Below are 14,297 nucleotides of genomic sequence, written 5' to 3' on the forward strand. Positions count from 1 at the left end.
ACGATGGAGTCGCGTTTATTGGAGAGCGGACATCAGGTCACGCGCTCTGGCAGCCCCGTTCACTCTACGGTCCCTGGAAAAGTTCCTGATCGACGTCACGACGGGATTGCCTCCACCGAAAGTTCAGGACATGGTCCTAGAAGTGTGGAAGTGTGGGGGTGGTCAGAGAATCTAGCTGACTGGAATCCAGATCAATTAAAATTGCTCGAACAATCTTGGCGTACGTCTACCAGGAAAACTTATGATATAGCGTGGAAAAAGTGGGTCCTCTGGGCCACTAGTCATAAGGTAGACTTTAAGAAGCCATCAGGTTCAGACTTAGCGAAGTATTTATCTGATCTTCATTTGATACATAAACTTTCGTACAGAACTATATTACTTTATAAATCAGTAGTGTCAACATTATGTAATACTGAGGATTCCGGGCTATTGAGTTCACACATTCTTGTTAAACATGTCCTTAAATCAATAGCTTTACAAAAACCTATCGGCCAAAAACCACCTATTTGGAATATAGACATTCTTCTTGACCATCTAAGTAAATGTAAAATTAATTTAGAAAGTTCTTTCGAATCATCCAGGCACACTGCAATGCTACTACTTCTTTGCTCCGGCAGACGAATCCATGATTTGACATTGTTAAAAATTGATTGTCAGCACTTTGTTGAATCTGATAATGCTATTGTTTTTTGGCCGTCATTTGGGTCTAAGACGGACTGCGCTGATTATAGGCAGTCTGGATGGAAATTGTTGCTGAACCCTGACTGTCAAAACTTAAATCCTGTGTTTTGGGTGAAGCATACTATTTCTTTATTAAAACGTAGGCGTGAGTTAGCCGATATATATGATTTATTTGTTACACTGAGAGGTGTTGTTAAAGGCGCTTCCCGAACGATAATATCGGGTTGGATAAAAAGCTTGTTCAAGGAAGCAGGCATTACAGCATCCCCAGGCAGCATTCGCTCTGCTGTGGCATCAAAACATTGGGTGGATAATTTCCCTGTAGACGACATTCTAGAGCGTGGTAATTGGCGCTCAGAAAATACATTCTGTCGGTTTTATAGGCGTGAAGTAATGCCTGTAACCTCTACTGTTGATTCTGTATCACACTTATTTGAACCAATTAAATAATAGGTAACCTAATCTATTCTTCATAAACTGTGATGATAACAATAATGGTTGCTCATTTGAATTGGCAATAAATGATTTATAACTGAATCCAAGGTTTTATACATTTCTGTCCTGCCGATTTATCATCACATTATAGGGTCACATTGGCGTCTTCTTTTTCACCACCACCAGGCGATAACAAACAGGTCTCAATTAATAAGCTTCGAATAACGGTACAGTCAAATTAATAGACGCGTTTTACCTACCAATAAAACGCATATTAATTTACTTACCTTATTCGAAGCTTATGAGTAAACTCTGCCTGGTGGCATTAAATAATTTCGAGCCAATGACGAGCCATTCTGGAATTTCGTTTAAGTAGAAACTCATCCCCACTGCCAGGTGGTGGTCCACTAATGGTGGGGGGGAAAAAGAGCGAAATATAGCCATAAGTTAGAAAGAGATAGCAATATAATGGCGGGAAACGACGTGCCTATCTCAATTAATAAGCTTCGAATAAGGTAAGTAAATTAATATGCGTTTTATTGGTAGGTAAAACGCGTCTATTAAGGTAATAGCCTAATAGGATATCGATTCAAATATTCTTTTTCACCAAATGTAACTGTTTTTACGAATATTCGTATTTGCACACACTGTACACACAATGACAAAATGTTCATATCACTTCTTACATAAATTAGACAGACACACGTCTAAATTATGTAAAAAGTGATATGAACATTCAAAAACAAAAATGCAAAAACTAAAACACTCACAAATAAAAATAAAAACTGTCCAAGCGCTTGTCGATGATTTTTGGAGTGGTTATTATCAAAATTATTGATTTACTTGATGGATGTTTATTTCGAATAATATAATATACTATATCTTTAAGTATTTAAATAAAAGTACCTAAACAAAATCTACCCTCAAATGGTTCCTTAAGCCAGTTGAGGGTAGATGAAAACATTACATAATCAAATAATGTAGGTTAAAATCAAGTCGTTTAGTGACTGATTCTGGCGGTAATGGCTCCTCTACACGATCTGCAAATGCCGGTCACTCCAAGGGACGCAGCCATCCGGTAGAATGAGATAGCAATATCACTTGCTCCCTCTAACGCATAAATGCGTCCCTTGGAGTGGCCGGCGTTGGCCCGTCGTGTAAAGGAGCCATAAAGTATTTTATCGGTTAATCAATAAATGTTAGCTATAACTACCTGAAAATGTACAAATTGTTTAATTTTATGTACGAGTAAATACTTAAAGATTCCTACACACTATAATGAAAGTAATTTTTGGTACGGATAATTACTATTACTACTACTACTACTACTATTTACTTATTTGTATTGTTTAGGAATAGAAATAACCAAGAATTTCCCGGAAAAAGATATCTATTACTATATATAAGACCGCCCACGTCACTACTCCTTACGTGTTGGTGTGTAATTCCGCTGATATTGTATTGTTTCTGTGAATTACTTTAACATTCTGGCTTGTTTATGTCATAATTTTGCTTTGTCTCCATATTAGAATGAAAGTTAATGTAAGGGTACTAAGATAGCGGTGTGGATTTCATGACAGTAACGTAATTTTGAAAACGTTCCGATAAATTAAGGATAGTTACTACTTACTTACCTACATTGCGATTCCAGGTCTCCAAATAAAATAATATATAAAATATTGAAATTATCACAATGTATATTTCTACTGGCAACATTACAACAATAGGTAGTAAAAATATTTGAATGTGGTATGTGTCCGATAAGTGTCAGTCAAATGGACCGTGTTTTGAAGTCAAAAATGTACTGAGAACTTCGTTTAATAGGTATATTTCGTCGCTGTGTTATACCTATAGTGGCTGAACTAATAAGGCCAAATGTAGGTTTACGTACTCTTGCTTGTATGTTTACTTCAAAAAAATATTACCTACGAATAAAACAAAATACCCGGGACCCGGGTATGTCCTTAAACTACGTCCAGGACCCGGGTGTGTCCTTAAACCACGTCCAAGACCACCGGTGGACGGGCAGCAGCGTCCCTCAAATTCGGTGTACTCGACTGCGATCGCCAACCCGCCTGCCAAGCGTGGCGATTATGGCATTCACCCCCCAAAAAACGGGGAGGCCTATGTTCAGCAGTGGACGTCTTATGGCTGAGATGATGATGATGATGAAAACAAAATACAACTAAAGTCTTATCTGAAACCTGACACCAAGCCGTTTATTACTTAGACAACGTTAACAAAAATAATACTGCAGCCACATTAAAATGCAACTGTAATAAGCACCGTTTCCATTAGCAAAGATGAGAACTCATCGTAGTAGAAAAAGATACGGAAAGTCATCATTCAGACTGGACTAGTACTGTCACAAACAGCAGTATTTATAAGGAAAATATCTTAGTTACTGTAGGTACATACGTTATTCTCTGGCAAATATAATTCATGAGTCTTTAATTTAAAAAAAAAACATGATAAAGTTTAGAACCACCATATCAAATGTAACTGTAGGGCGTAAAAAAGATAAAATGTTTATGAAATACAGTATATACGCAATACCGCAAGCCTATCTGAGCCGCTTACGGCATAGGTATTTCAATTATGTTAAGAATTTGTGAAAAAGGTGTGGTATTTTTTACGGCAAATATATGAGAATTATAAGATTTACATTCAATGGTCTGATGGAGGTAATCGCATAACTACGCATAACATAACTTTTAAACATCGGGTTTCTTGAAGAACGCCATTACCATGATCAGATATCAAACTGGGGTCAAATAATTATGAATACGACACTGTTCTAGAGACTCTGGTTTAATTCAAGAAAATCTTGAATATCTTTGTGACGACCGGTCGACCGGACGACCGGTCTGGCCTAGTGGGTAGTGACCCTGCCTGCGAAGCCAATGGTCCTGGGTTCGAATCCCAGTAAGGGCATTTATTTGTGTGATGAACACTAATATTTGTTCCTGAGTCATGGGTGTTTTCTATGTATATAAGTATGTATTTATCTATATAAGTATATATATCGTCGCCTAGCACCCATAGTACAAGCTTTGCTTAGTTTGGGGCTAGGTTGATCTGTGTAAGATGTCCAATAATATTTATTTATTTATTTATTTATTTATTTTTGTAAAAGTAGGTTCTAAAAGCAAAAGTTCTAAAATTAAAAAAAAAAAAACAACGGGTGCACTCCGGGAGTGCCGGCAGAAGTGAAAATTCAATGCCGTTGTAACAGTTTTTCGATCTGGTCACGTGTCCGTCTTACGTCCTACGAATGTTACGGTCACGTGAGCTGTCGCGAGTTTAACATTTTTTCCCCATCACAAAAAGTGCACAGCGCGGCTAAAGAAGTTTTCACTTCAAAAAAATTTTATGAGTCTAAACACATTTCAATGCATAAGCATAGCTTCAATAATTGAATACAATTATTGTATACCTTCACACTTATGTGTAAACAAACAGGACAAGCGAACCTCCTTAACACCGCATCCATCGCAAACCGAACTTACTGTTAACAAATTAAAAGGCTTGATAACGAACATTTGTCTCTCGAGTTGGTATCGCCCGGCCTTTCACGAGCCCGTATCCCGCCTTTGTTTTCCTTCTGACAAAAGACGCACCTTTGCGAAGGAAACCCAGCCTGTTATGTAAATTAGGAACAGAACCATACTCACACGGTACGTGATGCATGTAGCTGGCTGAGATTTGAACACTTTATTTAAAATTTAAAAGTACTTAAAGCGGCCGCACAGGTCACCAGTTCGCCGGACGATATTATCAGCCTGTCACTTGTTCAGAGCTGTCAAATTTTGCGTTTAACTGGCTGATATCGTCCGGTGACCTGGGTAATCAGTGGGCCCCTTACCGCATTAAAAATGACTCACCCTAGACCGGGCCGTACCCGGGCCGAGGCGTCCGGGGACATGTCATTTTTTATGGAGGCATATTTATTACCGGTGACCACGTGGTGCTTTCCATAGAAAGCGAAGCGCCGGAAGTTCCGGCCCGGCCTCGGCCCGGTCTAGCTTGAGTCAACTTTTAACGGGGAGTAAACGCGTATACGTATGTTTAAAATTACCTCCTACGTTTCATGGGCGGCATTGTCCCCGTAGTCTCGGAGAAAATTTCGCTAAATTTGACACACTGGGTCTTGTTTATTATCAACAACGTTTTGCACCTAGGTCCTCGAAACGTCAGAGGTCGGTTAAAGCTTAATTATTGTTGACAAGAACCTGGCAGCTATGTATTGTCTGTATTTAGTGACTGCCTATTTAAAACTAACGTTTGAGTAACGGGGGTATCACTTATGGGTAACATACCTAATGTTTAAATTTCCGCTGGATCAAAACAATGAAAACAATTTGGATGAAAGTTATTTTCCTTAGCCGATTTAGCTTGGCAATCGTAGCTCACATTTTTAATGTAATATAAGCACATCGTTGTCGGATACTTACCATGCAGCAATCCGTACGTGTATAACAAAGTATTCGGTTTTATGGCAATAATATACGCGAGCACTCAATTCTGAGTCCGCGAGGGCCTTAGGGAGCTTAATGAAATTTTTTCATTACTTACATAGCATATTTGCTCAGTGACAATACTGCCCCCCTACAGACAAAAGTAAGTATGACACATTGAAATGCGTATTAAATGAGAGTTTTCAGATTGCACTGCAGAATTTCACGAACCCTGTTAAAGCGCCGTTCGAATTCAGGCAGCAATTGATTCGGTTAAATTATGTTCTAATGTATGGGCAAGAAAAACTAATTATAGCCAGCATTCTATGAATGTAGTATGATACCTTTGGGTATGGTGCTTTACGCACACTAGCGTCCCTCCCCCTCCCCCTGACGCAACCCCCCCTTTTAGCATTAAATATGTCCCGGTTTACGGTTTTTTTTTATTTTTGAGAAAAGTATTAGAGTTAGGAAATAAGTGTCAAGGTAAGAAATAATCCTTAATAAATTTTAAACAAAAAAGGTTATATGCAACTTTTTAGTAAGACTCACCATATTCATGTATTAACTTGTTGAAGTTCATTATAAGTTAGTACGTGATAGTACTGAAAAAAATCTTATACGGAAAATAAGCTTGCAAGGTTATTGTCCTGTATGATTTCTTTTAGTACTATCACGTACTATGTTATATTGATCTTCTGCAAGTTTTTCAACGGTTAAATTTTGTCGAACTTCATCTAGCCATAGCATGAATATGGTGCGTCGTATCAAAAAAATGAATATAACCTTTTTTGTTTAGAATTTAATAGGGAACATTTCTTTCATTGACACTTTTTTCCTATATTGTATACTTTCCCCAAAAAACAAAAAAAACTCCCAATCGGGATATCTTTATGCTAAAAGGGGGGGGGTTGCGTCAGGGGGAGGGGACGGGACGCTAGCCTGCGTAAAGCACCATACCCAAAGGTATCATACTACATTCATAGAATGCTGGCTATAGTTAGTTTTTCAAAAAACACAATTTGACCGAATTAAATGTCACAGAATAAATAATAGTACTAGGTACAGAAGATGGGTTGGTCTCGGACTGTCTAGAACACAAAATGACTAGTGTAATATTTTGCCTATATCCCTTTTAGTCTACATCGCAAACGGTCTAGAACACAAAATGACTACAATTATTTAGACCTTTATTTACCTACATTTCGTCGGTTTATCTTTACGTTAGCGATGTCGACGGAGCCCCGCTACGCTGCCGTGGGGCTCCTATTTCTGTGCGGTTTGGCCTTCGGCCATTAAAAGATAACTAGCGAACCTACCTATATGTCGTCATTTTGTGTTCTAGACCGTTTGCGATAAAGACTAAAAGAGATATAGGCAAAATATTACACTAGTCATTTTGTATTCTAGACAGTCCGAGATCAAAGCCAGAAGACTCACGCTCTAACAAAACGCGTCTGTTACGATCTGGACAGATAAAGGTCGCTAGGTGGCGACAGCGCCACGCGCGGCTTATGGCTAGCCACCAAACTTGGTGTGGAACGGATCTTTTACCTGTTGCAAAGCGACGAAATCGTGGAGTGAGCCACGCCTGGCAATGTTGTTTGCAGTATTAGCGGGTCGATCGCAGCAATGTTACTGGTTTGTACAATCACTACACCTTATAAAACAAAGTCCCCTTCCCGTCTGTCTGTTTGTGTGTTTGTATGTGTGTTCGCGACAAACTCAAAAACAAATTAATGGATGTTCATTCGGTTTTCACCTATCAATAGAGTGATTATTGAGGAAGGGTTATGTGTATAATTTCTTAACCCGTGCGAAGCCGAGGCGGGTCGCTAGAATCCATAAAGTACAATTTTGAACCGTAAAACACAAGGTCTTTGATATTATTATTACAACCTACCCTCCATTACGAAGAGGATAGGTATTAATTTACGTATTTTTCAGTGCTCAATGTTTTGGCACTGTTGCAATTAACTCTTAACACTTTCAGTGCCCCGTTTCCAGTACACAATGAACACACATACGTGTTCTTGGCAGTGAATGTGTTAATTTGTCGGCGGCATTTACGACTCATCACTTTAGAAAAGCAGCGCTAATTATGTAAGTACCTAATTTTGTCGAGGTGGAGAAAGATGCCTCCTCCACCTCGCTGTTTGTGTTTAATACTAATTAAACATACTGAGTTAAGTACCTTCGTAACTTCCCAAAACCATTGTATTTTGGTGTGGGGTACGGATAATAGTAGAAGAGCCGGCCGCAAATTTTCTAACCGACTTGATACCACGATGAAATACACAATGGGAAACCATAAAAGTGATGCTAAGTCCGAATTCGATAGTCTGCCACGGCGGAACTTGCCGAAAGTACGAAAAAGAAGGCCACTTCCGGTGCGAAAAAAGGGGGCTGATTTAACCCATCTGATACCGAAATAATAGTTATGGCAGCAGTTAGAAATTTACATGTAGACACATAAAAGCGAAGTCTGCCAGTATTTTTTTTGCCGGAAGTGCTTGGCAGACGCTCTCAAAGGTGGCCAGCGGGACCCCTAATTTAACCCATCTGATACCACCATGAAACCAATTCCAGTCGGTAGGTATGAACCCTCATGTCAGGAATATATAAGTCTGCCAAGGCTTTTCCTGCCGAAACACCTTGGCAGACGAGATTATGTAAGCAAGGTCGGCATCGGTTACCCTACACTAACCCATCTGATACCACCATGAAACCAATTCCAGTCGGTAGGTACGAACCCCCATTTTAGGAATATATAAGTCTGCCAAGGTTTTTCCTGCCGAAACACCTTGGCAGACGAGATTATAAACAAGATGACTATCGGTTACCGTACACTAACCCATCTGATACCGCCATGAAACCAATTCCAGTCGGTAGGTATGAACCCTCATTTCAGGAATATATAAGTCTGCCAAGGCTTTTCCTGCCGTAACACCATGGCAGACGAGATTATGTAAGCAAGGTCGGCATCGGTTACCCTACACTAACCCATCTGATACCACCATGAAACCAATTCCAGTTGGTAGATATGAACCCCCATTTTAGAAATATATAAGTCTGCCAAGGTTTTTCCTGCCGAAACACCTTGGCAGACGAGATTATAAGCAAGATGACCATCGGTTACCGTACAGTAACCCATCTGATACCACCATGAAACCAATTCTAGTCGGTAGGTATGAACCCTCATTTCAGGAATTTATAAGTCTGCCAAGGCCTTTCCTGCCGAAACACCTTGACAGACGAGATTATGTAAGCAGCATCCACATACGAGGGATCCGTATTTTGGGATTATACAGATTACGGACATTATTAATAGCTGTAGGCTTATTTATTACTTTATGCTTATACATATTTGTATATTATTATGTTATTAATAAAATATATTTAGAATTTATTAAACCTAAACTTAATACATTGGGAATTCATTACCTGCTTACGGCAGTAGTAGGGATAAGTGGGTCAGTTCTGGCTCACTGAGCCAGGCCAACAGTCCCTCCCCCTTTTTTCCCTTGTTGAGGCCCTGCTACCTTGCCTTGAACCCAAACTAATGTCATTGTAGCTCGAATCTAACCTAATCTATTTTTATTGCTTTTAGAATATTTCAATTATCTACTTTTGCAAAGTTAAAGGTTGAAATCTCTATTTCGCAAAATGGAATTTTAATGTGACTTTAATGTATGTGCAGTCTACTTAGTAATTGGGTTTAAAGATATAAAAACACACATTTATTTCCTATCCTAAGTATCCTATCCTAAGTTTATTCAAATAATATTCTGAACATATATAGTAATTAGACTGGTCATATTTTTCATAAAATCTATTTCGACTGGCAAAGCATATAACTTTTTGGCAACCGGGTTTTTTAACCTAATTAGATCCCGCTGAATCCGAATTTGCCGGTTGCTCGATCGAAATCTTGACCGGAAGTGAGATATTTGACATTAAAGGTCCCTTTTTTTCGTTTTTCGTAAATAACTCTTAAACGGTGGCACATAGCAAAAAATGTTCTATAACATAAGTATTCTGCATAAAATTGCCTACAAGAAAGATTCAGTACAATTTTTCGCTAGGATCAATATTCAAAGAGATTTTAACGCGGGAAATTTAATTATAATCAATTCTAAGGTCCCGTTTTTTAGGTTTTCGTAAATAACTCATAAACGGTGGCCAATATCAAAAAATGTTGTTAGACGTTAATAATCTACACAAAATTTTGAACAAAAAAGATTCAGTATACTTTTCGCAGGGATCAATATTTAAAAAGATAATAAAGAGGGAAAGTTAATTATAATAAATTCTAAGGTTCCTTGTTTTTATTTTTTCGTTAATAATTTGAAAAGTATGACTCATAGCAAAATAAAAACTTATACATAAATAATAAACGTAAAATTTCCTACAAGAAACATGCAGAACACTTTTCGCTAGGATCAATATTTAAAAAGACAAAGCAGCGGGTAAGTTAATTATAATCAATTTTAAAGTCCCTTTTTAGTTTTTTGTAAATAACTCGTAAACGGTGTCCCATAGCGAAATAGGTTTTTAAGAATAAATTATCTACATAAAATTTCCTCCAAAAAACATCTAGAACACTTTTCTCTAGGATCAATATTTCAAGCGATATTAAAGGAAGAAAGTTAATTACAATCAGTTCACAGGTCACTTTTTTTAGTTTTTCGTAAATAACTCGTAAACGGTGGCCCGTTGCAAAACAATATTCTACATAAAATTGTCCACAAAAAAGGTTCTGTACACTTTTTCGCTACGATCAATATTTAAAGAGATATTAAAGGGGGTAAGTTAATTATAATCAATTTCCAGGTCCCTATTTTTAGGATTTCGCAAATGACTCGTAAAATAAGCCTCATAGCAAAATAAGTTCTTAATGTTCTTGTAAATAAATAATCGATATAAAATTTTCTACGAAAGACATATGGAACGCTTTTCTCTTTTTAGGGTTCCGTACCTCAAAATGAATAAAAACCGGCCAAGCGCGAGTCGGACTCGCCTTGCAAGGGTTCCGTACATTACCCAATTTTTAACAGTGTATTTTATATGTTAAACGCGAGTGAATTGCCTTTAAAAAACCTGTAGGGATTGGTTCAAAAACTAAGTAATGTCCGACTCGCGCTTGACTACATAATTCTAATAGGTTTTTCTGTCATCTATAGATTCTATTCTGTATATCTTTTCAAAATTTTAGACCCAGTAGTATCGGAGATAAAGCCCCCTTCCCCAAAATAAAACATTAAAATACAAAAAAATACCCCCCCCCCCCCTTTATCTCCGAAACTACTGGGTCTAAATTTTGAAAATAAAATAAAATAAAATAGTTCTTTACCTATATAGACGTAAACCTAAAAATAGGGACCTGGAAATTGATTATAATTAACTTACCCCCTTTAATACCTCTTTAAATATTGATCGTAGCGAAAAAGTGTACAGAACCTTTTTTGTGGACAATTTTATGTTTAATATTTATGTAGAATATTGTTTTGCAACGGGCCACCGTTTACGAGTTATTTACGAAAAACTAAAAAAAAGTGACCTGTGAACTGATTGTAATTAACTTTCTTCCTTTAATATCGCTTGAAATATTGATCCTAGAGAAAAGTGTTCTAGATGTTTTTTGGAGGAAATTTTATGTAGATAATTTATTCTTAAAAACCTATTTCGCTATGGGACACCGTTTACGAGTTATTTACAAAAAACTAAAAAGGGACTTTAAAATTGATTATAATTAACTTACCCGCTGCTTTGTCTTTTTGAATATTGATCCTAGCGAAAAGTGTACTGCATGTTTCTTGTAGGAAATTTTACGTTTATTATATATGTATAAGATTTTTTTTTCTATGAGTCATACTTTTCAAATTATTTACGAAAAAATAAAAACAAGGAACCTTAGAATTTAGTATAATTAACTTTCCCTCTTTATTATCTTTTTAAATATTGATCCCTGCAAAAAGTGTACTGAATCTTTTTCGTTCAAAATTTTGTGTAGATTATTATCGTCTAACAACATTTTTTGATATTGGCCACCGTTTATGAGTTATTTATGAAAACCTAAAAAACTGGACCTTAGAAGTGATTATAATTAAATTTCCCGCGTTAAAATCTCTTTTAATATTGATCCTAGCGAAAAATTGTACTGAATCTTTCTTGTAGGCAATTTTATGCATATTACTTATGTAATAGAACATTTTTTGCTATACACCACCGTTTAAGAGTTATTTACGAAAAACGAAAAAAACGGACCTTTAATGTCAAATATCTCACTTCCGGTCAAGATTTCGATCGAGCAACCGGATCGGATTCAGCGGGGTCTAATTAGGTTAAAAAACCCGGTTTCCAAAAAGTAATATGATTTGCCAGTCGCATCAAGAAGGAGAGCGATTTAGAATTTTTTTGTCTAGTCTAAATATCATTACTTATTCTGTGTACAGTGGAGAAAACGAATGAAATTATGCAATTTGATTTTGCTATTTTTAAATAAAGAGTAACTAAACAGTATTTTCTACAGTTGTTGGTAATGATACCATCTCTTACAATTTCTCTTCATGAACATTTTATGATACCTAACCTTCCAGTTTTCGCCCGAATTGATCAAAAAATTCACCAACTCCATTTACACCAACCAAATAGAAAACGGGTCCGTGTCCGAATTCGTGATCTCGAGTCCGGGTCCGCGTCCGGGTCCAGGTTCAGGTAGAAGTGGAATTCAAAATCTTGCTTGTTTTGCCAGTGGGGTAACTTGCTTAACAATCAATTAGAAAAAGACAAGTCGTCGAGGAGTTCCGTTCTGATCACCATCAGCAATACCACTTCATCAAATGCCACTGTTCTTAATGTAAATCCTTGTTTGCCTGATGAAAATACAAGAGTCACTATACAATGCCATTAAGATTTGTAGAGTTCCCTCGATTCCTTATGGATCCCATCATCAGAACTTGAGCTTCACGAAAATATGACTTAAAAATCTAACGTGCTTAACAAACATAACGAAGACACATCCCCAAACATGAGCTATGCGTCGTTGAAGAGTTCCATTCTGATCATCATCAGCAGTTTCACTTCATCAAATGTCACAATTCTGAATGTAAATGCTTGGTTTGTTTAAAATACACCAGTATCACTATACAGGGTGAAATTTAATTCACTGGCCAAATTCATTCCCGGCACTAGGTTACACTTAAGGAACCTATTTAGCGAAAAAAAAGAGTACACTTTTTTTTTATTTTCATTTTTCAATTTTTAAATATTTTCCATGAGTCGTGGTCACCCTATTACCACAAATGTAAACAAACCTAATAGTAGGTTTTAACAACAACATCAGCAAAACCCTTATCTGACCTTCACTAAACCTTATAATCGTTGCAATAGAGTCCACCCCGTTAGTGTTGGCGATGGTAGGCAGGTTTATCAATTTCGAGGGTAGTCTAAACTAAACCATTCCGCGCTAGCGGTAAACATAACGGTAAGCATAAATGATTAGTCACTCGTCACTCGCCAACCTTAAAACATCGCGCGCGTACTAAGGTTAAAAAAAATGTTTTCGAACCGGGAATATTACGAAGTGGTACGGTGTGTTATTTATTAAGTGTTGAGTGTTTACGTGGTGCACAAATGGAATCCGTTCCACGCCTTCGCAGACAAGGATTGAATCCAAGAGTACCATCTCGTGGGACTTTCGTTAATTGCGTCGATTGTTAATCAAATGTACGTAAGTTGATTCAATTTTTTAAATACGCCTGAATGCAAAGATTCCTGACCTAGTTTTTGCTCATTGTTTTTAAGCCACGGACGTTTTGTTAATAATCATTCATTAGTCAGAAATAACATTTTAGATTAAAAATAACATTTTAGATTAAAAGCCCGTTAATATGAAAGGAAAAATTAGCAACTTATGTAGGTAATCTCGCTGCAATAGGGTTCATAATTGGTGACGCGATTGCAAACAGCGGGAGGGGCGGGTGTCAATGACCTTAACTGATAAGATAAAAGCGAGTGTAGTGGGTAGTTGTCGGTTCACCATAACGTACGAGGTTTTTAGGACAACTTGATGATGAGTTATTTCGAAAAAAATGTACTGAGCGGTATTAAAAGAAAAAACACGTGTTTAATATTTTTTCGAGCTCTTTCAGTTGTTTCAATTTGGCCAGTGAATTAAATTTCACCCTGTATGTTAGGGTGGTTCAAAAAACATTTTTTTTTCCTAAGGGGCACTCCCTTATTTTGTTATACTTATTATGTTGATAAATTGAGATTATAGTTGAGATAAATTAAGATACTTGGTGTAAAAGTTTCTTAATTTATCTCAACTTTACTTCGTTTTTTTTAGCATTAGAAATTAGGTAAACAATCTTGATGTGTCGTCTGCTTTCATAAGTAATAGTTTTTGAATTTTGAAAAGCGTTTTTCAATTAAAAGACATGCTAAGATCGCTTACCTTCTTGCAAGTTCTTTCTAATGCTAAAAAAACGAACTATACAATGGGTAGGACATCAATTTTAAATGAGTTTGTATGAGTTTGCATTTTAGAAAATGAGGTGTTACAATGTCTTACTTCAAATGAGGTGAGGTACTAGCATATTTTCAGCGTCGACTATTCTATTAATCCAACGGGCCAATGGTGACAAAAATATTTAATAAATATACATATTAATGTATTCATCACTTCCTTTGTAAATTAATAAATAATAATAATTAAGGAGT

Source organism: Cydia fagiglandana, chromosome 8 (assembly GCF_963556715.1).
Source record: "Cydia fagiglandana chromosome 8, ilCydFagi1.1, whole genome shotgun sequence".
Taxonomy (NCBI): domain Eukaryota; kingdom Metazoa; phylum Arthropoda; class Insecta; order Lepidoptera; family Tortricidae; genus Cydia; species Cydia fagiglandana.